General features: G+C 42.5%; 1 protein-coding gene across 2 annotated transcripts in view; it reads right to left on the bottom strand.

Annotated features, from left to right (window-relative positions):
* The window catches only part of TLK1 (tousled like kinase 1), a 351,587-nt gene that overhangs the window by 255,707 nt on the left and 68,838 nt on the right, over positions 1 to 27,042 (bottom strand). The window contains exons 2-3 of one of the 2 annotated variants that reach the window (XM_040357767.1): positions 18,619 to 18,747; positions 11,383 to 11,473 (exon numbers count right to left, since the gene is read on the bottom strand). The gene's annotated coding sequence lies outside the window, so the exon portion shown is untranslated. The remainder of the gene's footprint in view (positions 1 to 11,382; positions 11,474 to 18,618; positions 18,748 to 27,042) is intronic. The other variant, XM_040357768.1, reaches the window with a different exon arrangement.

Genomic DNA, 27,042 nt, shown 5'->3' with positions numbered 1-27,042 from the left:
CCTGGAAGGTACCATCATATTTTTTACCCTGTCTTTCAAAATAAAAAAGATTGAAAGTAAAATACTAAAAAGGTAAATGTTGTAATAGTTCAAAATGTGTAGCAAGTGAAAATCTATTACAGTTTCCCATTAGTAGAACATGTGCCAGCATACATTGTGGTAAAACCACACCATGCAGTTTAGATATTCCTGCCATGTAATATATTGAAAACAAACAACATGTGTATAGAGAGCCCCGTGGGCTTTTGTCTTCTTTCTGTTCTGCCTGTCCACTCTGGAAAACCGCTCAGATTCCTGCTCACCTAAATTACAGAATACTCTGTAGGCTAGTTTGGGCTCAGTGCCCACTGTGAATTCTGCTGCAGGGGAAACAGAGAACATAACACTAGATGTTGATCTTTAAAGAATATTTGCTGGCACAGCAGAATTTCAAAAGCTCTCTATGGCCATAGCTGGGGAAGATTCAGAAGTGGCAATTTCACATTACCAAGAGAATGTTTAAACACATTTTTTTATAGTTGTAAGTTTATGTAGAATAATTGAGAGTTATCAGATATGAAGATAAGAAAAGGTTTTCTCAAATGAGAACATCCAGCATTCAAGAACAAAAGAAACAAATGAGCTGGCTGATATATCCAGAAAAAAAAAAACAAGAATGTAAATATGATGTATCACACTTCCCACATCATAAAACAGAATTCGAACATTAGGGCCCTGTTTACATGGGCGGTGAAAACAGGCAGTTGATTTGTGTTTTTACAGCTCCCGACAAGCTGCAATGGCCAGCAAGCATGTTACTACACACTGCTGCGGTCACGATGCTGTAAAATTACATTTGGCCTGCCCAAGTAAACGGGACCCCCTCGGACACATTGGCTTGGAGCTTACAAAGGGCTTTCTTTTCAGGACGCCAGTGGGATAACCAAGAATCATCACAAAGAAAGACCAAGAAGTATTGGAGGAGTTAGGTGATCCTTGTTGCTTTGCCCTGCATATTTTAAATTGTATAACCCCATCAATTGGTGTTTTTACATAGGTCTAAAGTTTAGCATTAAAACATATTTTACCTGGGGGTATTGTGTGCATTGCAAAAACATGGTCATTTATCAAATTCTATGACAAAACTACAGCAAATTTAAAGCAACATATGTTGCAAAGTTTACTGGATATTGGGAAATGCCCATGTCATTGAGCAGCTGGAAGCAATTATTGTGCATAAAAAAATATTATGGTAAAATTATTTTCTTATGTGAAACTTGTCATACAGCATAACACACATTTACACACTTAAACGATTGACAAAAATAATGTACAGCAAAAAGTCATTTAGCCCACCCAAAAGTGATATTTCAGTGTGGGTTGTCTGACCCATCAGCTTCCTACACCATTAAATTATTTCAGCAAGGACATCTTGTCCAAGTTCAAGGTCCCCCCTTCCTCCGTGGTTTGCCACAACCACTCATCTGTCTGCTTCATCTGTATTCTCTGTAGTACAAGGAAATTACTTCCAGCAGGAAGCGTGATCGTGATTATGTACAAGAGGGTGGAGTTGAGAACCTGAGCACACAGATGCCACTGCCAAGGTTCTAAAGAAATTACAGTGGATGGTTCAACCAGTTGTTTATTTAAAACTGAAATATCAGTTCTGGGTGGCTTGACCATTCGCTATCTATACAAACTGATTACTGGGCCAGATAAAAGCAGTTGAGTACTGTCCGTGATACTTTTATTTTGCACTAAAATCTCTGGGGACCTTGATGTAAGGGAGGCTCTCTGGGGACCCCAATATAGGGGAGGCTCTCTGGGGACCCTGATGTAATGAGGGGGGCTCTGGGGACCCTAATATAAGTAGGGAGGCTCTCTGGGGACCCCAATGTAAGTGGGGGATCCCTACTCAGATATGTAATGAATATATATATATATATATATATATATATATATATATATATACACACACATATATATATATATATACACATATATACACATACACATATATACACATATATATATACACACATACATACATACATACATACATACATACACACACACACACACACACACACACACACACAGTACAGACCAAAAGTTTGGACACACCTTCTCATTCAAAGAGTTTTCTTTATTTTCAGGACTATGAAAATTGTAGATTCACACTGAATGCATCAAAACTATGAATTAACACAAGTGGAATTATACATAACAAAAAAGTGTCAAACAACTGAAAATATATTTAATATTCTAGGTTCTTCAAAGTAGCCACCTTTTGCAGCAGACACATCTCTAGAACTGGCAAGAGGAGACTGTGTGAATCAGGCCTTCATGGTAGAATATCTGCTAGGAAACCACTGCTAAAGATAGGCAACAAGCAGAAGAGACTTGTTTGGGCTAAAGAACACAAGGAATGGACATTAGACCAGTGGAAATCTGTGCTTTGGTCTGATGAGTCCAAACTTGAGATCTTCAGTTCCAACCCCCGTGTCTTTGTGCGACGCAGAAAAGGTGAACGGATGGACTCTACATGCCGGGTTCCCACCTTGAAGCATGGAGGAGGAGGTGTGATGGTGTGGGGGTGCTTTGCTGGTGACATTGTTGGGAATTTATTTAAAATTTAAGGCATACTAAACCAGCATGGCTACCACAGCATCTTGCAGCGGCATGCTATTCCATCCGGTTTGCGTTTAGTTGGACCATCATTTATTTTTCAACAGGACAATGACCCCAAACACACCTCCATGCTGTGTAAGGGCTATTTGACCAAGAAGGAGAGTGATGGGGTGCTGCGCCAGGTGACTACCTCTTGAAGCTCATCAAGAGAATGCCAAGAGTGTGCAAAGCAGTAATCAAAGCAAAAGGTGGCTACTTTGAAGAACCTAAAATATGAAATATATTTTCAGTTGTTTCACACTTTTTTGTTATGTATAATTCCACATGTGTTAATTCATAGTTTTGATGCCTTCAGTGTGAATCTACAATTTTCATAGTCATGAAAATAAACAAAACTCTTTGAATGAGAAGGTGTGTCCAAACTTTTGGTCTGTACTGTATTATATATATATATATATATATATATATATATATATATATATATATATATATATATATATATATATATTATATATACACACACACATACATACATATACACACACACACACACCCGAGATCATCACAGCTGACAAGGCTTAGCTGGATAATCAGTCAGTGTCAGTTCAGCGAGGGAGTAGGACGCTTCCCGACGAGTCTGCTCTCTCCAGGCACCAGACAGATAGCCAGCTAGACACCGCAGACAGGCAGGCTCCTACAATCTTTGCTGCATGAATCAACTTGCAGCCCATAGGACCGGCTCCTTCCTTCCTTCCCTTCGTGGGCCCCTCTCTTCAGGTAAGACCCTGTCTTTCAGGGCCATCTTTCCACCCCCAGGAATCGCTAGTGACCGTCCTTTTCAGGACAGCCACTCCAGCGATCCAAATTGCGGCTGTTTACCTTCTCTTAGAGCCGCATGCACCCCAATCAGTCACCCATAATCACCCCGGCCATCCGCCGCGCATAGCAGAGCTTTTTTTCTGGCGATCTGCGGCTCTTTCCCGCATCCGCGCCAGACCAGGCCTTATTCGCGGCCGCCGCAATTAGGAAAGACCGCGGCTTCAGCCGCGGCCTAGCGGCACGCCGCAAAAAGGAGCACTGACAGCCTGGAAATTTTCCTGGAATTGTCAGGGATCATCCCCCTATGCCTGGAGGATCCCATCCTCCCCTGGATTAACAACCAGCTCATACCCACCAAGCCAAACAGCCCCCAAACCTGAGGCCTGTGGCCCGGTCGGCGGCCATCTTGGCACTCCTCAGCTACAGTGACACCCTTCTTCCCCCCTTCCCCCCCCCCCATTCCAAACCGTACTTGATCCAGGGTTTCGTCCGATCGCCTTTCAGGGATCAGGAAGGAATTTTTTTCCCTGCGGCAGCAAATTGGCTTAGCACTGCCAGGGTTTTTTGCCTTCCTCTGGACCAAGGCCAAGCAAGAGGATTCAGCGAATCTTCCCTCAATTGCAATTAATCCCCCCCCCCCCCCCCCGGTGACTGGCAACAATGGTTAAACTGCGATACTCTGCAGAAACGATTTGGGGTCTGAGACAATTCGCAACAGTATTACCAGCCGTCACCAAAAAGGCCTTAAAAATAGACCAACTTTTGAGATTCGATCAACGATCAACCATCAAAAATTTCAACCATTTAACCCAGCTCAAGCACATATCATGTGCTTTGATCAACACAAGATCGGCAGTAAAACACCGATCAGAAATCCACGATTTCTTACTACAAAACGATCTAGACTGCCTCTTTATCACAGAAAGCTGGCTTTCAGACGACTGCAACACCATTCTCGGAGAATTGGTGCCAGTAAACTATCGCATTATAACGGAAAACAGAATAGGGCAAAGAGGAGGAGGCCTGGCGGTGATCCATAAGTTTCATATTGCAATCACTAAGCCGGTCCTTCAAAATCCTCTTCCATTTATGGAAACCCTTACTCTTCAACTTCAAACTAACCCCCAGGAGACTGTTCACATTCTTCTCTGCTATAGGCCACCTGGGCCAAAATCGCAGCTTCTACCATCATTAACGGAGTTCATATCCACTTATACCCTTAACAGCAAACATCTTTTGCTGCTCGGGGACTTCAATCTGTGGGCCAACTCCTCACAGGATCCCATTTCGGATGCCTGCATCGATCACCTGGAAGGATTAGGACTACAGCAACTTATATGCGGACCCACGCATGCTTCAGGTCACACACTCGACCTAATTTTCAGACAAAATCTGAAAATAAGCATTTTGGAAAATGAACCATTGCCATGGACAGACCACCATGCAATTAGTTTCATAATTTCCAAAATTCCCCCAGTGATAAAAGCACCCAAGCCGGTGACAATACACTGGGCTAGATCTCAGAAGAAGCTCCACTCGGAACTCTTCAAATCTACCTTGGGAAACAGAATCAAAACTATTAATCCTCAGTTAGCAGCCTCAGATACACTGGATGCCATAAATGCAGCTCTGCTACAATCAGCCGACTTAGTAGCACCGAAACGCAAAGTCCGCATCCGGAAAAAAAAAGTCCGGCTGGTTCAACAACCAGCTGTCCCTACTGAAGCAAGAGCGCAGAAGGGCGGAAGCCGCCTGGAAAAGAAGCCCTTCAGAAGATCACATCATCTACAAGGCAATAACAACACAATATCATAAAGAAATCTTCAAAGCCAAGAAACATCATTTTTCTATGACGATTAACAGCACCATGAACCGCCCCCGAGAACTATTCAAGATGGTCACCCAGACCATGAATCCGGGATGTCTTGAAGTCCCCAATTCAGACACCCAAGAGTTCTGTAATGAACTATCGGATTTCTTCATCGACAAAATCAAAAGTAGATTTTCAGGCAGAGTCCTTCCAACACCAGTGGAAGGAAATAAAATTGCTCGATTCCCCCCATCAACAGTCAGTGTTAATGGGGGAATGCCTCTCACAGCGCTATTGTGTTCTGCCAGAAAGAAGCACAAGGAGCCTTCCCAGCCAGCAGAACGCAGTAATTAATGATAGTTGCTATAGTCGCTGGCAGTAAACTCATGCAAAAAAAAACAAAAAACTGACAGGCTGGTTGAACCCAAGTCAATCGCTAGAATGACTTGGGCACAATCAACCTGCCCATAGATGGATCGAATCTCAGCCGGTCCCTGCTGAACCAGCCATATTTCGATCCATGTATGGCCAGCTTAAGAATAATGGGGAGTAAAAAAAAAAAGGTATACAAAGAATAAAAACTCTGCAACGGTCTATAAGTAACTGTTTGTAGTTTGCCAATACTAAACAACTTTTAAGATAAGGATAACGTTCCTTTCTCAGCATTTAAACGACATGACTATATCTCACATTAAAACATTCAGGTCTGAAAATCTGACTCCATCTACTTGTTTGACTAGGATCCGAATGTGTTAAATCAGCAAGTTCTATTATAGAAGGTCAGCAATAACAGCCTTCAGGTTTTTCTCCAGCACAGGTTTCCATAAAAGTGCATGTAAAGCCTACACCCATTTGTACAGTGTGTTTAACAGTCTCACTGTACCGATTTCATACATCAATCAGATTTTGTGAATCTTATCGGATAGACCGGATAGGCCAACTAAAGTTTCTCACATGGCAGGCTGACAACACTGCTCCTAACTGACAGGCAGTGGTTAGCGTTGTCAGCATGCAAAATAAACAGTTGTTACTTCCAGGTTATCCAGAGAATACAGTCTACAAAAGATAAAAAAATAAAAAAAAAGGTGCCTACGAAAACATTATACAATGAGAGACAACGCCAAACAAATTAAAATAAGATTGAATTGAATTTGTGCACACAGGGCTAGATTCAGGTAGGGAGACGTAAGTTTGTGCGGGCGTAGCGTATGTTATTTACGCTACGCCGCCACAATTTAGAGAGGCAAGTGCAGTATTCACAAAGCACTTGCTCCGTAAGTTGCGGCGGCGTAGCGTAAATCTGCCGGCGTAAGCGCGCCGAATTCAAATTGTCAAGAGGTGGAAGTGTTTTATGCAAACAAACCATGACCCCACGTAAATGACGTTTCTCACGAACGGCGCATGCGCCGGCTGTGAACGTATCCCAGTGCGCATGCTCCCAATCACATCGCAAATAGTCAATGCTTTTGACGTGAACGTAATTTACGCAAAGCCCTATTCGCGAACTTACGCAAACGATGTAAAATTTTCAAAATTCGACACGGGAACGACGTCCATACTTAACATTGGCTATGCCTCATATAGCAGGAGTAGCGTTACGCCGGAAAAAGCCTTACGCAAACGACGTAAAAAAAATCCACCGGGCGCACGTACGTTTCTGAATCGGCGTATCCAGCTCATTTGCATTTTCTACGCTGAAATCGATGGCAGCGCCACCTAGCGGCCAGCGTAAATATGCAACTAAGATACGACGGCGTAAGAGACTTACGCCAGTCGGATCTTAGCCTAATTTCGGCGTATCTTGCTTTCGGAATACAGAAAGAAGATACGCCGGCGCAGCTTTGAATTTACGCGGCGTATCAATTAGATACGCCGGCATAAATTCTTGCTGAATCTAGCCCCCAAAAAAAGAAATAAATGTTAGCAGCTACATACACTGTAGTTGACTTTTACCTGTCTAGGGATACAGCGCTGTCCTCAACCAAACCGATTCTTTAAATGGCTTTGGGTCCAGGCACTGGCATCTTAGCTAATCACAAGTAAAGCCTTGCAGCTTCACAGCCAGCTCCCCATTGAGAGCTGAGTTTTGTGAATGGTCCCATCATTTTCTGGGACTTGTGATGTGTCCCAGAAGCCTGTGAGAGAAGGAGAGGGGGCAGAACTTCCACTGTGCTGATCCGATTGGAAGTGGGAGTGGGTACCTGTCAAAATCAGGTACATGCCCCCTTCCCCCTGAAAAATGTGCCAAATGTTCAAGAGGAGGGCGAAGTTCCCCTTTAAGGACAGCATCAATATTTCTACCATATTAGAGAATATTGTTTGCTATAAATCTACAGTAGTGTATTAAATGCAGAGTGCGCCTCGTCTGTCTAAATGCACCAAAGATTAGAAAGGTTTGTGGACTAGTCTTAATAAAACATGATTAATGGCAGGCTCCAGATGTAGGTCTGGCACCCCTAACACAACAGTTTAGCAGACATAACACGTGATTAAACTGGCTGCTGCTTCTATTAATTTTAAAATACACTTCAACTATACACAGCTTACGTTCAGCTACACCAACAGAGTTACCTCCTACCTTACCCGTCAATCATAGTAACAACTGTGCCTGTGGGGAGTGGAGATGAAGCAATCGATGGCGGGGCTTGTCCTATCACAGCAGGGGTTGTCCAATGACCTGTCAAAACCCATCGCTGGCATACAAGTTACGTAGCTCTTTTTAAATATAGACCTGACGGAAATCCACCAGCCACTTAAGCTAAAGTAACAAGGGTGCCAGGTGTTTCCTGAAGTTAATAGGAGTTGTATGGTTCAACTGGAGAAAACTGTACTGTAATGCACTGCCGAGAACAAAAATTATAATTCACACTAAGCAAGGAAAGACGGCTTAGATATGTGAAATCATATCTGAATGGTGAGCCATTTTCATTTAACTCCTTCATGTCCATTAAAGCAGGCAACTGAAAATGGTTGAGAATAGAATGAGTAGTTTAGACAAACAATATTCTTATTCTCCAAATATTATCCACACACATCCAACACGCAATAGCCCTGTAGTCTATTTTGAACTAGTACATCTTGGCAGTGAGCAAGGTAGAGTGGCTACCTTCCTACATACAGTGGGACCATGGAGAAGAAACCTAGCCACCCTCTAACAGGAATTCAGTACACAGCAGTTACAAAAAGAGGTCAATAGAAGGTACTTTTGTGAGTTAAGAATACATACTTAAATCTTTTTTTTTTGTTTGTTTTGTGTCACTTTAATATCAAGGGCTTTACAACCTGACATTTAAAATGTTAATATTTACAAAAGCAGATTACTGTGGCGTCTGTTAAATGTTTGTATATATCAAATGTAATTATTTTGGTTTGCTAGCATGAGCAAAGTGCATTTTCTGTGGTATGTGAGCATAAGGTTAGCCACGCATCCTCAGATTTTCTTTAGTTCTACTGCTGATGCAAGCGTCACTTGATAATCCAAAGTTTGTCATACAAGGATCATAATTCAGTGAGTTCAGCAGGGACCGGCCAAGGTTTGATCCATGTATGGACAGGCTGATTACACCTGTCGGATTGTATCCGACAGTCTGGTACAACCAGCCTGTCAGATTTTTTTTTACATACGTTTACTGGCAGCAGTTATTGCAGTAATCATTGTGTTCTGCTGGCCAGGGAGGCTCCCTGTGCCCCCGCCAGCAGAACACAAAGGTGCTGTGGGAGGCATTCCCCCCTTAGCACTGAATGTGTTGATGGGGAAATTTAGCAATTTTTTGTGGTGGAAGGAAAAAAAAAACGAATCAAAGGGCTGTCGAAGGCTTCTCTCTTGCATTAAGTGTGGGTTAGTGTAAACAGTGCTTCAGACTTCTTGTGTAAGTAGCACCCTGTACCTTAGACAGGGATCTCCTCACAAATTTAACTGCCAGGAGCAGTTAGCCTGGTTGATTGATAGAGCTCTATTGATTTCGCACCAAGTTTGGCCTTGTTGTACTTTCCTCCATCACTAGGTGGCCGGGTACTTGGTGGTACCATATATAAGAGCAACCCAAGGTCAGGTTATGGATATACAAGTTATCTTAACCAATGGTCAGGGTTTTCTTGAATCCCTTGGCCTGCTGGGAGCACCTATATATTTGGGTGGAGTCAGGTGATCTGTGTTCTGTGTCACATGGACGGTTGTCTGGTTAGACGTGTGTCGTATCCCCCGGGCTGCTAAGCCGAAGATTGGGCCTATCCCGGGGGCATCTGGCTGTCAGGCTGTGTGAGGGCCTATCCAGAAGTAAGAGGGCAGCGCAGGATTGGGATTGTGGCTTGCAGTCCAACCAAAAGTGACGGTTCTGCTGGCTAGAGAACCTTTTGTGGTCGGAGGTAGAAGGGGAGCTGTCGCCACTAAGGGACAAACCACTCACCACAGTGAGTAACTGAAGCAAGTACCACAGCAGTATTCTCACCGAACAGGCATGGTGGTGAATTGGGAAACTTCAGGCGGTGATCAAGTCAGGGACCCAGCCAGTGGAGACGATGCTTGCAGAGCAGCCTTGTGTGTCAAGCCAGGGACCGAGTCGGTCAGCAGGGGTGAAGCTTGAGAAGTATCTGGAGTGCCAAGCTAGGAACCCAGCAAGGAAGCAGGGGTGAAGCTTGGGTGAGATACCTCCGCAAAGATTGGAGGAGCTCAAGAGATTCAGAGTCAGTGAATTAGAGGGTCGAGTGAGAGACAGGGAGCTCAGTGTTGAAGAACTACAAGAAGCAGTTGTAGTGAAGCTGAAGGAATGGTTACGTTTTCGTTAGGAACTGTTAAAGACTGTTTCTTATAGGAGGAGACCGCATTCCTGCATGTGCAGATGTGGCGCCTTGCTGGGGCCTACATGGCTGTCCTCCTATTGAAGTCTCGGAGTCTGCCAATTGAATCTACAACTACTTAAGGGTATCCTGGCCCTAACCCTCTTTACCCCAAAAATACAAAAAGGACCGTTAAAAGAAATAAAACCTCTTTTACATCCAGGTAGTATCTGGCGCCCAATGACTTGCCACCTTTGCACCCACTATGCCTCCCAAACCACTACATATGTAAGGATGTCAGCTATCTTTGGCCTTAGGAGGTCCTCAGACTGGAAGAGGCTTAAGACTTTACTACATATAAATTCTCCTACATGTTGAAAAATCTCATTGCTGTTAAAGGATTTTTCAATTTAGTCAATAAAATGGGAAGTGTACAAGATGGGAAAAATTACAGAATGTCAGGATCAAGGAGAGGCGAGTGTAATGGTGTTGAAAAGGCTGGTTAAAAAAGGAAATCCTGAAGCTCCATAAATAGGTATTACTTAGCTCAACAGAGCATGCACATTTTGGGCCCATTAACACCAGCTATCAGTTCTATCAAACACAGCGCAGTGTGGTGAATTGCATCACACAATGCTGCACTAAAAAAAAAAAAAAAAAAAAAAGGTATGGTAAGCCGTACTTTTTTCAGCACACAACACTGCATTGCGGAAGTGTGAACTAAGACGATTGTGATTAGGGAAAATCCACTCGTCTTGTGTTTGGACTGCGATAGGCAAGGCTACCTGGCGCAGTCCCAATGCCCCTGGTGTGAATGGGCCCCTATACTACATAGGAGGTAAAGGAGCCACTGACAGCTTTTCAATGGGAAATATTCTGAAAGAAACTCCCTGTTGGCTGGGGATGTCTGGCAGCATTTGTTGTTGCATCACTTTGTCACATGATTTTGCCAAAAATGACCCGATCCGGTGACAGACATCTAGTGGCAGTGCAGGCCTGGATTTACAATTCAACACCGTGTCAGCGGCCTTTAGGCACAGGCCTACTAAGACATGGATTTTCCCATTTACCAGCCTTACTTTTTTTGTTTTCTTTTATCCCAATACAGGAATCTCTTGTAGGCTTAATTACAGAACATCGGAATATTCTAAAATTCTGTAAAATTAGGAGATTCCAGCAAGGGAGTGTTGCTTTGGGTGCCAAAGCTTGTGTGTCTAATGGCTCCAGTGAAGGAAATCCAGGCCTGTGTCTAGAATAGATAACTTTACCATTCCCTTTTACCCCCAGTCCAGAGATCTCGTGTTGAAAATTTTGTGAAACGGTCTTTTTTGTACTCACAATGCCATATACACACAACTTGAACTTACCTCAGGACTGCAACTCTCCTCTTCCCTTCAGGGTGGTCAGTCATTCAACTTGAAGTCACTCGTAGCATCTATGCGTCACGGGAATGAATCCCTGCAGGGAAGATGACAGAACAGTGGCAATTAGTTGATATATAGAAAAGGGGGTCAGCTGCTCAAGTCTTTCCATGTTGCAGCAGCTGCAGTCACAATCCAGGCCTCCTACTCTATAGCATGTTTAAAGTGTATCTAAAGCCAAGTGCAAAAATCACCAGTCCAAACGTCATTTTCACGACCAAGTTAAGGACGTACACTGCCAAGAATGCATCAGCGTGAATCTTCAGCAGGGATCACTGGTGTTTGCAGTCAACTGCATCCAGGAATCCTGTCCAACTCAATGACAGGCTGACAGACGCTATGGCTTTTCACATGTCAGCGGACATCTGAGGTGATACAAATTAGGAACCTGTAATTAGGGACCGATGAGTGGCCTAGATGTATACTGTAAGGGCCCTTTCACACGTGCGGACCGTATCCCGCATTTTCATCCGTCCGTTGCGGATGAAAACGGGACATACATTGGTCCCTATGTGATTACGGGTGTCAGCGGATGACCATCCGCTGACACCCGTAATCGTCCGCCTCCGCAAAGATCCGCATTTGAGGACGGAAGAAAATCCTATTTTTCTTCCGTCTGCTGGATCGGATGAACATGGACATACGGTCCGTGTTCATCCGATCCCCCATAGGGGAGAGCGGAGGAAAGACAGGGCGGTCCCTGCACAGTGTGCGGGGACCGCCCTGTCAGCTGCCAGCTCAGCGGGGATTTTACGGAGGATCCCTGCTGAGCTTTTGCGGACACACAGAGCAGATGATTACTGATCCACCCGTGTGAAAGGGCCCTTACACTTTAAATGTCCATTTACACACCAGCAGACACAGGGTCTATGGTTGATTCGTACAGACTTCCTTCTGGCAGCCGATTGTAAACACCTGTGATCCCTGCAGGAGCATTACATGGATTCCTGGTGGTGTATGGCCTCAACCACTTAAGGACCGAGCCTGTTTTTCAGACTCAATGTTTTAACACCCTAGAGAATAAAATGGCGGTCATTGCAATACTTTTTCACACCGTATTTGCGCAGCAGTCTTACAAGCGCACTTTTTTTTTTTAAATCACTTTCTTGAATGAAACAAATAAGACAACAGTAAAGTTAGCCGATTTTTTTTTTTATATTGTGAAAGATAATGTTACACCGAGTAAATGGATACTCAACATGTCAAGCTTCAAAACTGCGCCCACTCGTTGAATGGCATCAAACTTTTACCCTTCAAAATTCTTATTTATTTTACTTTATTTTATTGATTTTAAGATGTTTTAAAAAAAAATAAAAAATTGGGTCACTTTTATTCCTATTACAAGGAAAGTAACCACCCATTGTAATAGAAAACAAAGCATGACAGGTCCTCTTAAATATGAGATCTGGGGTCAAAAAGACCTCAGTTCTCATATTTCGACTTAAATGCAATAGAAAAAAAAAAAACACAACAAAAAAATGGCCCTTTAAGACGTATGGGCGGGAGTGATGTTTTGACATTGCTTCCGCCCTGCTATGGTAAGGAGACAGGTGGGGACTATCTTGCCCTCACTCATATCCATACCTAACAGGACCCGATCGCCTCCGCCGCAATAGGGAGGAGCAGTCGTGGGACCCCAGAAGAGGACATTCGGGGCCACTCTGTGCAAAAAAAAATTGTACAGTTCAGGCAAGTATGATCCGTTTGTTATTTATAAAAAAAAAAAACTTGAACCTAAAAATGTCCCTTTAACTGTGGGCACCCGGTTTCACAGCCAAGTGCCCACTGTGCAAGTACAAACTATGCATTGTGATTGGTACTGCAGTCTTCTGGGACCTGTGATATGTCCCAAAAGACTGCGGGGGGGGGGGACTTGCACTCAGCCTAGGCAATCCAAGCAGAAGTGGGAGTGGTTACCTGTCAAAACCAGGTCCCTATACTCCCCACCAAAAAGACTGCCATTTCATAAAGAGAAACGGGGGGGGGGGGGCACAAGTTCCACTTTTGGGTTAAGCTCCGCTTTAATGCACTACATGCATTAAAAAGGGAATGTAAAGTTTTTTTTTTTTTACTACAAACATGTTATATTTCCCTGCTCTGTGCAATCATTTTGCACAGAACAGCTCCGATCCTCCTACTCTGGGGTCCGGTTCCCCGCTGGTGCTCTTTGCTCCTCCTGCCTTCTAAGTGCCCACATAGCAAGCTACTTGACTCTATCCCGAGCAGCACTGTGTGCATCTATTGACACACACAGTGTGGCTCACCTGATCATCCTTACTCGATTACATTGTGCATACATATGATGCTTCAGCCCTGATCACTTGTGTTTTTTCCCGATCACAAACAAGTCCAAAGTGGGTAATAAATATTTGTCCCTGTCTATTAGGACTAAAATACATCATTATATCCTGGCTCTTTATAACTAGCATAGCGAATCAAGCGGTATAAAAAAGAAATAAAAAAATTAAAAGGATGTTTTTTTAAAAAAAAAATGTTTTGTGCCCAATTTTCTATACCTCATCAGTGAAAAAGTTTCCGCTGCACAGACATTTTATGGTCTAGCCAATTAAGCCAGAAACATTTAGTAGATTTTGTTTAGCACCTGTCCTGTCCCCTCACCAGTAAGCCAGATGTCTTGAGGAATGCTGTTGTACGAAGAGAAGACATATGATGCTGTGTGTGTCTTCAGATGCTTGTAAGGGGTCAGAAGGTGATCTATTTCTGGCACCGACAGCTCTATTCATGGTCTGTTTCCGGACAGCTTAATTTATTAAGACCAACAAACACAGGAGCGCAGATCCTGTGTTCATTTAAGGTAACCATTCTTTATATGTCACTGAGCCACACATCTTACAGCTGGTGAAGTGTGGCTCAATGACATGTACAATATGGCTACCTTGAATAAACAAAAAATTGAGTAACCATCAACATGCTACAGAGGTGATGCCCAACACTTTCCCAAGTCCCCACATGGCTTCCCGAGTTCCTCGAAGACTGGAAAGTTCAGGTTCACAGCAGCAGGCCCATGGGTATGCATATCTCTTAACTGTCCCCGACTTGGAGCAAAGTCCCTCTGTCCCCTCATTTTGGTCTAATCTACAGTATCTCACAAGAGCACACCTCACATTTTTGTAAATATTTTATTATGCCTTTTCATGTAACAACACTGAAGAAATTACACTTTGCTACATTGTAAAGTAGTGAGTGTACAGCTTGCATAACAGCGTAAATTTGCTGTCCCTTTAAAATAACTCAACACACCATTAACGTCTAAACCACTGGCAACAAAAGTGAGTACACCCCTAAGTGAAAAGGTCCAAATTGGGCCCAAATAGCCATTTTCCCTCCCCGGTGTCATGTGACTCATTAGTGTTATAAGGTTCTCTCTCTCTCTCTCTCTTGAAAGCTCAACATGACACCTCATGGCAAAGAACTCTGAGAATCTGAAAAAAAAAAAAAAAGAATTGTTGCTCTACATAGATGGCGTAGGCTATGAGAAGATTGCCAAGACCCTGAAACCGAGCTGCAGCACGTGGCCAAGACCATACAGCGGTTTAACAGGACAGGTTCCACTCAGAACAGGCCTCGCCATGGTTGACCAAAGATAAGTGCACGTGCTCAGCGTCATATCCAGAGATTGTCTTTGGGAAATAGACGCACTAGTGCTGCCAGCATTGCTGTAGAGGTTAAGGGGTGGGGGTCAGCCTGTCAGTGCTCAGACCATATGCCACACACTGCATCAAAATTAATCTGCATGGCAGTCATCCCAGAAGGAAGCTTCTTCTAAAAATGATGCACAGAATGTTCGCAAACAGTTTGCTGAAGAAAAGCAGACTAAGGACATGCATTGCTGGAACCATGTCTTATGGTGGGATGAGACCAAGATAAACTTATTTGGTTCAGATGGTGTCAAGCGTGTGTTTCGGCAACCAGGTGAGGAGTACAAAGACAAGTGTGTCTTGCCTACAGTCAAGCATGGTGGTGGGAGTGTCATGGTCTGGAAGGTGGAGGAGCACAAGGATCGCCGCCATTACTAGTAAAAAAATTATTAACAAAAATGCCATAAAACTATTCCCTATTTTGTAAACGCTATAACTTTTGCGCAAACCAATCAATAAACACTTATTGGGATTTTTTTTACCACAAATATGTAGAAGAATACGTATCAGCCTAAACGGAGGGAAAAAAAATGTTATACATTTTTTGGGGATATTTATTATAGCAAAAAGTTAAAAATATTGAATTTTTTTCAAAATTGTCGCTCTATTTTTGTTTATAGCGCAAAAAATAAAAACCTCAGGAGGTGATCAAAAACCACCAAAATAAAGCTCTATTTGTGGGGGAAAAATGACGCCAATTTTGTTTGGGAGCCACATCGCATGACCGCACAATTTTCAGTTAAAGCGACTCAGTGCTGAATCGCAAAAACTGCCCAGGTCCTTTACCTACATAATGGTCTGGGTCTTAAGTGGTTAAAGAGTCTCTAAAAATTTGAAAAAAAATGGCTTTGAAATAACAGAAAAAAAAATCAACTCTTTAAAAACACATGGGGGTATGCCATTTGGTCCAAGTGCTTTATTCACCTTTTTTAATTTTTTGTCTAAATGTTTTTGGACCATACTAATTTTGAGCCATTGTCAATCATTAGGGGCTACGTCAATACTACCCCCAATTTTCCTTTGCATACACAGAGCTGATGAAGGTATTTAATAAAATGTGCCTTTTTTTTGTCCCAGGTCACCAACTCAAAAATTACCTTGTAAAAGGGCTTACATGGTTAGATTTGATCTTTTTACTATTAATATCTGAATAATGTTTTGGGAATTGTCCTACTCTCTCTTGCAACCTGTCATTTGTTAGGAAATGTGATGACCTTTCTGCATACTCTAGTATATTTTTTGTAAGTTTAAAATAATTGTGTTCCTTCATTTTAAAGGAGAAGTACAGCCAAAGGTTCTCCTGTGGATCACAGGAGTGCAGTTGGTTCTGCACGCCTGTGAACAGTTTCCAGCAGATAGCAGGCTTAAGTTTGCTGTTGCGTAAGGTCACAGAATCCAGACTTGGCAAGATCGCAACAATGAATTCAGAATATGCCCACATGCCTGGACCAGCACCAAGCTCAGCTTCTCAGTGAGACGCTAAGAGTCTGAGCTGGCCAGTCCCCCTCCACAGTCCAGTGCTCCAGTGAGTGCTGGAGGGGCAGAACAGAGAGCAGTGACCGACAGTCACCAGCTCTCTGCTCAGGGAGAACTGAGTGGTCGGCAGGGTTTCATCGCTCGGTTCTCAGCCTTAGAGCCGAGTTGCTGCATCCATAAGCGTTTCTCTTTGTTGGATGCAGCTCTTGAAAATAAGCGTTTCTCTTTGTTTTATCTTTCCAGTATGCACTACTTGTTTACAGCCAACATTAACTGAAATTATGTTTTTGTTACCGCTATCTAGATGTTCTCGTATAAGAACATTGTTTTTTTTTTTTTTTTACTAAACTCTACAATATTTGAAATTAACTGGTCCAGCAGACCATAATTTTGAGTTGAGACTTCTATAAACTGTTCCAAAAATTCGTAAATTTTCCAATTTTCTGCCCAGTTACTATTCTCCCTAACCCTGGGTGGCCCATGACAAACTCCATAACAGCTGATGTACCATGCTAACTACACTGGTGATTGGGGGTCTCCCTAACAACCTATGCAGCAGATTACAGAGCCTAGCCAGGTTGCCGGAATACCACATGTGCAATCTATGGCTGTGTGGATCAGCAACCTAGAGAATGAATGGAACAGCTGTACCAATCAACAGATAAATCAGTAACCTAGCAGGAGTTAAGCCAGCTGGGTGTAGGTAGTACAAAAGTATAGTTGAGGAGTCAGGAGTAACCCAAGGGGGTCTTATTCAGGCCCAACCAAAACTAAAAATTACAAGTCAAAACAAGAAACAATGTGGTCAAAAACACCAAAGCAAGGTCAAGAGAGAAGAATTCAAGCAAAGACAAGACAAGTGGTGGTCAGGAATCAAAGTCAATCAAAAATAAATCAAGGAGTTGAATTTTTAAGCTAACAAACTTTATGATGTGCAGCTATAAAATGGACCAAGATAGTGATTTTCTGTGGACAGTAAGCTTAGGGGCATAAAGGAGGGAACCTTGAGTTTAGGTGGATACACCGTTAAAGAGCAGTAGGACTTGGGTGGGGGGGGGGGGACAACTAGGAAGCACACCAGAGAAAACCAACACTAAAAAGAACCCCCAGAAGGATAAGGCAGCAAAGGTTGACCAACAGCAAACCTACTGACCACGAACCAGGCAACCGACCAGAAGGATAAGGCAGCAAAGGTTGACCAACAGCAAACCTACTGACCACGAATCAGGCAACCGAGCGTGATGCAGAAAATATGCAGATAGATAAATGATTTGCAAGTACTCCAAGTCCCTGTCAATTATGCAAGTTTTGAATGCAACTGGTTTACATACCGTAGACACATACAAGTTATTGGTTTTTAGAAGTTTCAAAATTATTTTGCATACTTTATTTTTGTTAAGGTTAACTTAATAGTGCCTAGTTTTGTCCTTTTTTTGATATCATTGCCTTATCACAAGTTTTAGGAAATACTGTAGCAATGTGGTAGGATAATGATAAAAAATGCAGGTAAGTTTCCATAGCAACACAAAGCATATCAGTAATACAATTGCTTTGTTCACTGTAGGATTACACACAGGTGATGCCCAATCGCTCCGCCATCACAGAGCAGGCTAGCTTTACAGGACTAAATACAAGTGAAATCATATTCTTGGCACAGAGATGTTGAATTTTGTCTATGGGATAGCTTCCTGCTGTGCTTTTTTACCAAACCTTATTAAAAATACAACTGAAAATGAGCTGTCTGGAGTGCAAGGAAAATGTCCCTCTGATTGAAATTCTGTCAAAGAAAGAAAATTTTTTAAGGGTTTAATTTAGAACAATGTAATGTGGAAGTTTCAATTTAATTTTACTTATTACATATCATTATGCTCAAATATAACATGTAACCAGTCACTAAATGTATTTGTGCAAAAAAAAAAAAAAAAAAGAAGAAAAATTGTGGTCTCACAGAACTGAATAAAACAATATATAACATAATATGTTTTAAAGCTGAATTCCAGGCCAGCTGTTAAATACACAGATTAATACATATATAGCAGTCTATTACCTGTTAAGGGATTTGCATTTGTCTAATCAGTCCTGAGATTTACAGAGCCTTATTAGACAACAGCCAAGTTGGTGACCCAGCCTTTCTTTACAGCAATTAAGCAATACATCTTGGTCTGTACGAGTTCTGCTGCAGAAAAGATTACAAAAACGGTAATAAAACGTTACATTCAGGTACTACACTAAAATTATTTTTAAGTACAATAATTTTTATGTTTCAATGATTTTTATTAAAGTTAGCGATACAAAAATAAAAGAATCACAACTTGTCATTGCACAGTCTCAACACAGCATTCGGGAATCCAATACCATGGGTCCTGAAATCCAGGGTTCCCAATTGGGATAACATAAGAGCATCAAAAAAGAAAAAAAAAAAAAAAACAGCCCATAGTTTTCCTCAGCTTCAAGCGACTCTTGGATTACAGCCCTCAGCAAGAGGTCCACCCGCCCATATATCTACCGGGGGGGGCTAGACAACACCTGTCGTGCGGGCACCCCTAAGGTTTCGCCATGACCGACAATGGTCCTCTACATACAAACAAACCAAATGAGAAGAAAGAAGAGCCGAACAAACCAACAAGGGCTAGATCCGACCAGAGTCATAGAAATGCAAAAAGAATAGTAGGAACAATGAAATATTGAAATAGGGGAGAGAAAATAAGATAAAAAGAGAAAAGGAATAAGAGAGGTCCGCACCCCAAGTCTCATAACTGGGAATTAAAACTAGACCTTGCGCATTCTGTAAGGTAGCGGAGCCAAGGATCCCACACTTTATGAAACAACTTCATTTTATCTTGTGCCAGGGCCGTCAACCTCTCATTCAACATCAACCAAGGTAATTTGCCCTTAAGCTGTTCAAATGGGAGTGCGGCAGAATTCAAGTTTCTGGCTATGGTGATCTTTGCTGAGATAAATATGAATGTCAGTAGTCGTCTGCGGTATTTAGAGGCTTCTACTACCCCACTCCCCAGCAGCACTTGTTTCACTGATTTAGACAGATTTATCCGAGTGAGGGAGTAAATAAAAATTATACAATTATTTTTAAATTATTAAATGTATAGTTAAATTATTTGGAGATATACAGTATCGCACGAAAGTGAGTACAGCCCGCACATTTTTCTAAATAATTTTATTATATCTTTTCATGTGACAACACTAAATGATACTTTGCTAAAATGTAAAGTAGTGAGTGTACAGCTTGTATAACAGTGTCAATTTGCTGTCCCCTTAAAATAACTCAATACACAACCATTAATATCTAAACCACTGACATCAAAAGTGAGTACACCCCTAAGTGAAAATGTCCACCATTATTTTCTAGCATAAAGAAAACAAAGTACCCCCCCGGTACTATTGGGACTTTAAATGGCAACAAAGCAGTATTAAAATTCAATACAATTTTTTTGTAAGATAATGTATATATAGACATAATTGGATTATCAAACCAATAAAAAACTGATTAACAATGATTGTAGTGGGTTCCCATGTGATGATCCAGACGGCCCCTCTGGATCATCACATCAGTGTCAATGTAGTCATTGGGGTAGTCATTTTTTTTTTTAGTTATTTGTTATTGCAACAAAGAAATGCAATCAGATCCAAAATATCCAGTCTAAATCCTAATAAAAACCTTATTACAACAGAAAGAGGCCAGAAAAACACAGAGTACAGGGATGCATGCAGGCTTTCCATGGAATGAATATTGGCTATTGTCGCAAAGCACTGCGAAAGCATTGGGGGAAACTCCTGCTTCCAGAGCACTGGGATTCCCTAGCATCATTCAACAGGTGGGTAACCATCGATTGTTTAAATTTTCATATAGGGAGATCGGAGAGTAAAAGCAGGTACCAGGCCAGGTCCCTACCAAAGTCAAAGTCAGTATGTTTTTTTTATATGGTCCCACACCTGAGACTAGAAGCTATCCAGCTTTTTTCCAGTCCAGGAAATATGGTGGATGGTACCCTACTCCTCCCAGCATCGTCATCAGAAATTTGAGGTGCCCAGGTATAGTTTCCAGAACAACAAGGGAACCATATACCAGAAAGTGAGTATTTTGACGCCCAGCTCTTGGTATTTACATGTGACGGAAGAATGTCACTTCTCCATGTGTTATTTTAGACTCTGCTATACAATTGGTTCTGGTTTGCGGTCTATGTTTAATATAGCCAGATAGCTAAATAAACCTTCTCCTCACTTTCAACTGCTTACAGATCTCAGCTATGCAAAGCAAGCCGACGGATGACAAGCTCCTCTCTGCTTACTGAGCAGGGAGGGGCTTGTCGGGCACCACTGTGTCCTATGGAGCGATCTGATGAAAACGGACAGCATGTCCGTTTTCATTAGATCTTAGCCGATCCGATCCGCATGGACGGATGGGGACGTGGCCCCATACGTCTGTTTTTAGTGGATCGGATGTCAGCGGATATGTCTCCGCTGACATCCGACACTCCATTTCGATGCATGGAGCGGCCGGCCGTTCAGGTCCGTGACAGACAGACCTGAACGGCCCGTAGTGTGAATGAGGCCTAACATCTATTTCCGAACTAAGTGTAATAGTTAAAAAAAAAATTATTGGAAAAGAAAGCATATTACCTAAAGATACAGTATTTGTCTGAAGGTTTTTTCCCCACATTAGAAAATCCACAAGCAAGACAGACAGAATCCGTTATGTCTTGCTGGCATTCTCTTGGTGAAGAAAAGGTTTGTTTCCTAAACAGTAGAAAATGCGCCCCCCTTCCTAGTAACCCTGCTGTCAGGTCACTAGCAGGGTGTTTAATTCTGTCTGTCTGAAACAACCCTCTGTTATTCAAGGAATCAGATCTCGAGAGAAATACGGAGTCCGCTATTGCTAATCTCTTCCTGGAAACACTAGAACCCTGGATGTCATACTGACCCTGTGATAATCTGACAAACTAACCTTCTTCCTAAATAGTAGACAACATAAGGGACAATAAATGTTCCCCTCTACACAACCCTGCTGGATATTTTCCTTAGAAGTTCCCAAAAAATATCTCCAGTGCCCCCCCCCCCGCAAAAAATGCTTACCTCTGGTGATTGGGTGCACCAGAATTTTTCTGCAGACAAGCATACTTTACCTAAATGGTGCCTAGTATCTGGTGGGATGGTTACCTTATCACATCTAGGTTTATGAATGGTTTCCCTAAAAAAAGCCCAGTTCAGTGTAAAAAGCTACACATTAGTTTAACTTATAAAAGTTAAAGAAGTTATAGATCTGTGCATGCCATTCTCTAGTAACATTTGTTGCTCCTCCTTGACAATGCCACGTTGAAGAGACTAGTCTTTTAAAGTCATCAGAAATTACTTCTGGAGAGGAGCTTCTCTCTGTATTGCTGAATGGTTCTCTCTTGTTTGATCCTATGGTGTGAGGGTCTAATCTTTACCACCAGCTTCAGCATAGGGAAGCCTTTGCATTTTACTGCTATAAAAATGGTGCTTTAACTTTCAATGTTCTTCGCTACTGTTTATGTGCAGAAAAAATGCTGCACACAATTTTCCAGTAAAGGTCTAAAACTGTAGACAAAAAGCACATTCATGGGATCCACTATAAACTTGCTAGGAACTTGAAGTATCGGGGATCTACCTTGAAATCACTGCTGTCTGTGCTGTACATGAGCAGCTAGCAGTCGTATAAGCACTATATTACTAGCCAGAGAGGAACATCCAGTTGAGAGGTGGAAATAAAAAGGCCAAATACGAATAGCTAAAACATTAAAAGAACAAACCCATTAAGCTGAATTGTGAGACAAGAACGTTAGGAAAAACTACTAGAAATGTAAGTCCCTGTACCCCATTTGTGCCCTACCTATGAGTCGCTTATGAGCATAGTACAGTAGTATGTCTTTTAGGATAAGGATGTAGTGTATACTACAGATACATCAAGACATGAAAAGCGGTACAGGGGATCCTTGTCAACTTTTCCATGTCTCTGGTCCCATCCAGGGACAAGTCTTTGCCTGTTACAGTGGGCATACCCTCAGAAGTGACTTAGTCTAGGTGCCATAGGAATAAACCATGGCCCTGGACCAATATAGCACACTGCAACTAACTATTATAATAATAATAATAATAATAATAATAATAATAATAATAATAATACAGGATTTATTTAGCACCAACAATTTGCACAGCGCTTTACAACATGATGGCAAACAGTACAGATACAATACAATAGGAATCTGAGGACCCTGCTTATTAGAGCTTACAATCTGGGAGAGAGTGTCAAGTGATACAAGAGGCAATAGCTGTGGGGGATGCAGTGATGGAGAATTTTTTTTTTATAATTGGTAGATGGGGGTAAAATAAGCTTCTCTGAAAAGAAGGGTTTTCAGGGATGGTTCAAAAGTGAACAGAGTAGGGGATAGTTGGATAGATTGGGGTAGGAAGTTCAATAGGATGGGAGAGACTCGGGAAAGTCCTGAAGGCAAGCATAGGCGGAAGTGAGACAGTAGGTGGTCTTGGGAGTATTGAAGAGAATGATTAGGTTGGTATTTTGAGACAAGATTAGTGATGTAGCTGGGGGCAGTTGTTAGTACTTTGAACTAATTCTGGATGGCTTCGTAAGTTGTTGTTAGTACTTTGAACTAATTTGGTTGGGTGAGTGGAAGCCAGTGGAGGGATTGATAGAGAGGAGTAGCAGACACTGAACATTTGGGTAAGGTGGAGGAGTCTGACAGCAGCAATCATGATGGACTGAAGAGGGGATTAGCCTATGTAAAGGTAATCAAGTGAGGAGGGAGTTGCAGTAGTCAAGGCGGGAGGTGATCAGGGAGTGAATTAGGAGCTTTGTGGTGTCAATGGTTAGGAATAGGATTGTCCCGATACCGATACTAGTATCTGTACCGATACTGAGCATTTGCGCGAGTAATGCTCCAGATGCTTCACCAGATACTTTCAGAGAGCGGGTGGAGAGGGGGCGGAGAGCAGAGCAGAGCAGTCCTCGGGTATGTCACTAATGGAGGAGAGGAGAGCTGCTGCCGCTGCCAACATCTAGTCCGCAAATAGAAAGCCAAGCCCCTCCATTCCCCGCCGTCTAGTTGATCAGCGCTCGGGGAACATAACCGCTTTCATTTGAATAGCTGCGTGTCCCCCGCCGCGCGTCGTCATATATAGCCACTCCCCCTTGTCCGGGCACATTGATAGACAGATCACCCATCCCAGGATTGGACGGGTGATCTGTCTATCATAGTGCCCGAACAAGGGGGCGTGGCTATATATGACAACGCGCGACGGGGAACACACAGCTATTCAAATAAAAGCGGTTATGAAAATTGCTGTTCACAGACACTCTCTATCCAATCCAACAGTGCTTGAGCTAATCTGCAAAGCAGAATGGGCAAAAATATCACTCTAGATGTGCACAGCTGATCAAGAGATCCCCAAAAAGACTTGCAGCTGTAATTGCAGGGAAAGGCGATTCTACAAATTATTGCTTTTCACATATTTGTAAAAAAAGTTTGAAAACCATTTAATCCATTTTCCTTCTACTTCACAATTATGTGCCATGCTGTGTTGGTCCATCATATAAAATCCCAATAAAATACATTTACGGTTTTGGTTGCAACATGACAAAATGTGAAAAATTCCAAGGGGTATGAATACTTTTTCAAGGCACTGTACACAGTGCTTTTCAGCTTTGCATGCTCATTGGTCAGTAAATCAGTAGTGTGAGGCTTCCGTTGCATAGTCCAGGGAGAAGTCAGATATAAGAAACTGTAATGCCAACACAGGTAATAATTGGGTCACCATCTTGTCAGCAATGTGACTCAAGTACAGTATCTCACAAAAGTGAGTACACCCCCACACATTTCTGTAAATCTTTTTATTATATCTTTTCATGTGACAACACTCAAAAAATACACTTTGCTACAATGTAAAAATGGTGAGTGTACAGCTTGTATAACATTGCCAATTTGACACCATCTGAACTAAATACAATTATCTTGGTCTCATCAGACCACAGGACGGGGTTCCAGTAATCCATGTCCTATGCTTGTCAACAGCAAACTGTTTGTGGGCTTTCTTGTGCATCATCTTTAGAAGAGGCTTCCCTTCTGGGACGATAGCTGCCAGCCATTCAGACCAATTTGATGCAGTGTGCGGTGTACGGTCTGAGCACTGACAGGCTGACTCCCCGCCCCTTCAACCTCTGCAACAATGCTGGCAGCACTCATACGTCTATTTCCCAAAGACAACCTCCGGTCATGACGCTGAGCATGTGCACTCAACTTCTTTGGTCGACCATGGCGAGGTCTGTTCTGCATGGAAGCTGTCGTGTTAAACGGCTGTATGGTCTCAAGACACCATTCTGGAGCTCAGTTTCAGGGTCTTGGCAATATTCTTATAGCCTAAGCCATCTTTATGTAGAGTAACAATTATTTTTAGATCCTCAGTTCTTTGCCATGAGGTGCCATGTTGATTTTCCAGAGACTAGTATGAGAGAGTGAGAGCTATAAAACCAAATTTAACCACTTAAGGACCAAGCCTGTTTTTCAGATTTGGCGTTTACAAGATTAAAACATTTTGTTTTGCTAGAAAATTACTTAAAACCCCCAAACATTACATATATATATTTTTCTAACACCCTAGGGAATAAAATGGCGGTCATTGCAATACTTTTTGTCACACCGTATTTGCGCAGCGGTCTTACAATCGCACTTTTTTTGGGAAAAAAATCACTTTTTTGTATTAAAAAATAAGACAACAGTAAAGTTAGCCACATTTTTGTATATATTGTGAAAGATAATGTTACGCTGGGTAAAATGATACCCAACATGTCACGCTTCAAAATTGCGCCCGCTCGTGGAATGGCGTCAAACTTTTACCTTTAAAAAATCTCCATAGGCGACGTTTAAAAAATTCTGTAGGTTGCATCTTTTGAGCTACAGAGGAGGTCTAAGGCTGGAATTATTGCTCTCGCTCCAACGATCGCAGTGATACCTCACTTGTGTGGTTTGAACACTGTTTTCATATGCGGGCGCTACTCACGTATGCGTTTGTGAGGGGTGTACTCACTTTTGAGATACTGTATGTGTGAAAAATTTACTTGGACTTGGTTGTGTAGTAGAGCAAACTAATTTAAATTAAACTCCCATAACCTATTACTCTTTTTCATAAAGTGATAAGCCAACAGGAATAGGCAAGGAGTCCAGAATTTAGGATATGCTCAGCTTTCCAGGCCATGCCAGGAACAACAGAACCAATGTAAAAAGCCTGGCCGAGTAAGTGAAGGGTGCTTTTGTTGGCATCTCAGGTCTTATTAATACATTTACAAAGCTTATTAGGAGAATCATGGCATATTGCCAACACTTCTGGTAGCACATAGAAGGCACCTATAGGAGCCTGGACAAATCAGGGTTTTCTGCTCATTGCCAGGGGATGCCATGGTTTGCAAATATCAATCTGTTGCTCTAGTGAAAAGTCTGGCCCAGCTCTATTCAAACAATCACTACTGGGTGGTATGCCTGCCTATCACAAGGATGGCTCAATTTCTGAACATCAGAAACTGACAATAGTATATAATGCCAGAAAAGTGTTGCAAATTATTTAATAAAATGACCGCTAGCTATTACGTACTATAAACACAACACCTAGGCCGGGATTCACGAACGACTTACGACGACGTATCTTCTTATACGCCGCGTAAGTGCACGGAAGCGCCGTATTCTTGAAACCAGATACGCCTGAATTCTGGCTCCATCCGACCGACGCAAGTCTCCTATGCCGTCGTATCTTGGGCGCATATTTACGCTGGCCGCAAGGGGCGCTTCCAGTGTTTTACGCATCGAATATGTATATGAGCAAGATACGTTGATTCACGAGCGTACTTACGCCCGTCGCAGTAATCTACGCCGTTTACGTAAGGCGTACGTCCGGCGTAAGTTTACCCCTCATAAAGCAGGGGCAAGTCATGTTAAGGTATGGGCGCGGGAACAGCGTTGTATTTTACGTCGTTTACGCAAGTCGTACGTGAACGGGGCTGGGCGTAGGTTACGTTCACGTCGTACGTAATGAGCCGTCGTATCTTAGGGAGCATATGCGACGTGAGTCCAAGCATGCGCGCGCATGCGCCGTTCGTACGGCCATTCATTTACATGGGGTCACGAATCATTTAATACAACACGCCCACTACCTGCCTACTTTGAATTAGGCGGGCTTACGCCGGCCCATTTACGCTACGCCGCAATTTAGGGAGCAAGTGCTTTGTGAATACTGGCCTTGCCTCTCTATGTTACGTCGGCGTAGCGCATTTGAGATGCGCTACGCCCGCACAAAGATACGCCGAGCTACGTGAATCCCGGCCCTTCTCTTTAAGAAACAGGACGTCGGTGCAGACAAGTGCCAATCAGCACAGCTGACAAGAAGACGTCACTTTAAAACAGAGGTCTAGGGGAAAAAAAACAGCAAA

The sequence above is a fragment of the Rana temporaria genome, chromosome 6, assembly GCF_905171775.1.
Source record: "Rana temporaria chromosome 6, aRanTem1.1, whole genome shotgun sequence".
Lineage (NCBI taxonomy): Eukaryota > Metazoa > Chordata > Amphibia > Anura > Ranidae > Rana > Rana temporaria.
Note: the sequence above shows the minus strand (reverse complement) of the source record. Positions and strands in the feature narration are given on the sequence as shown.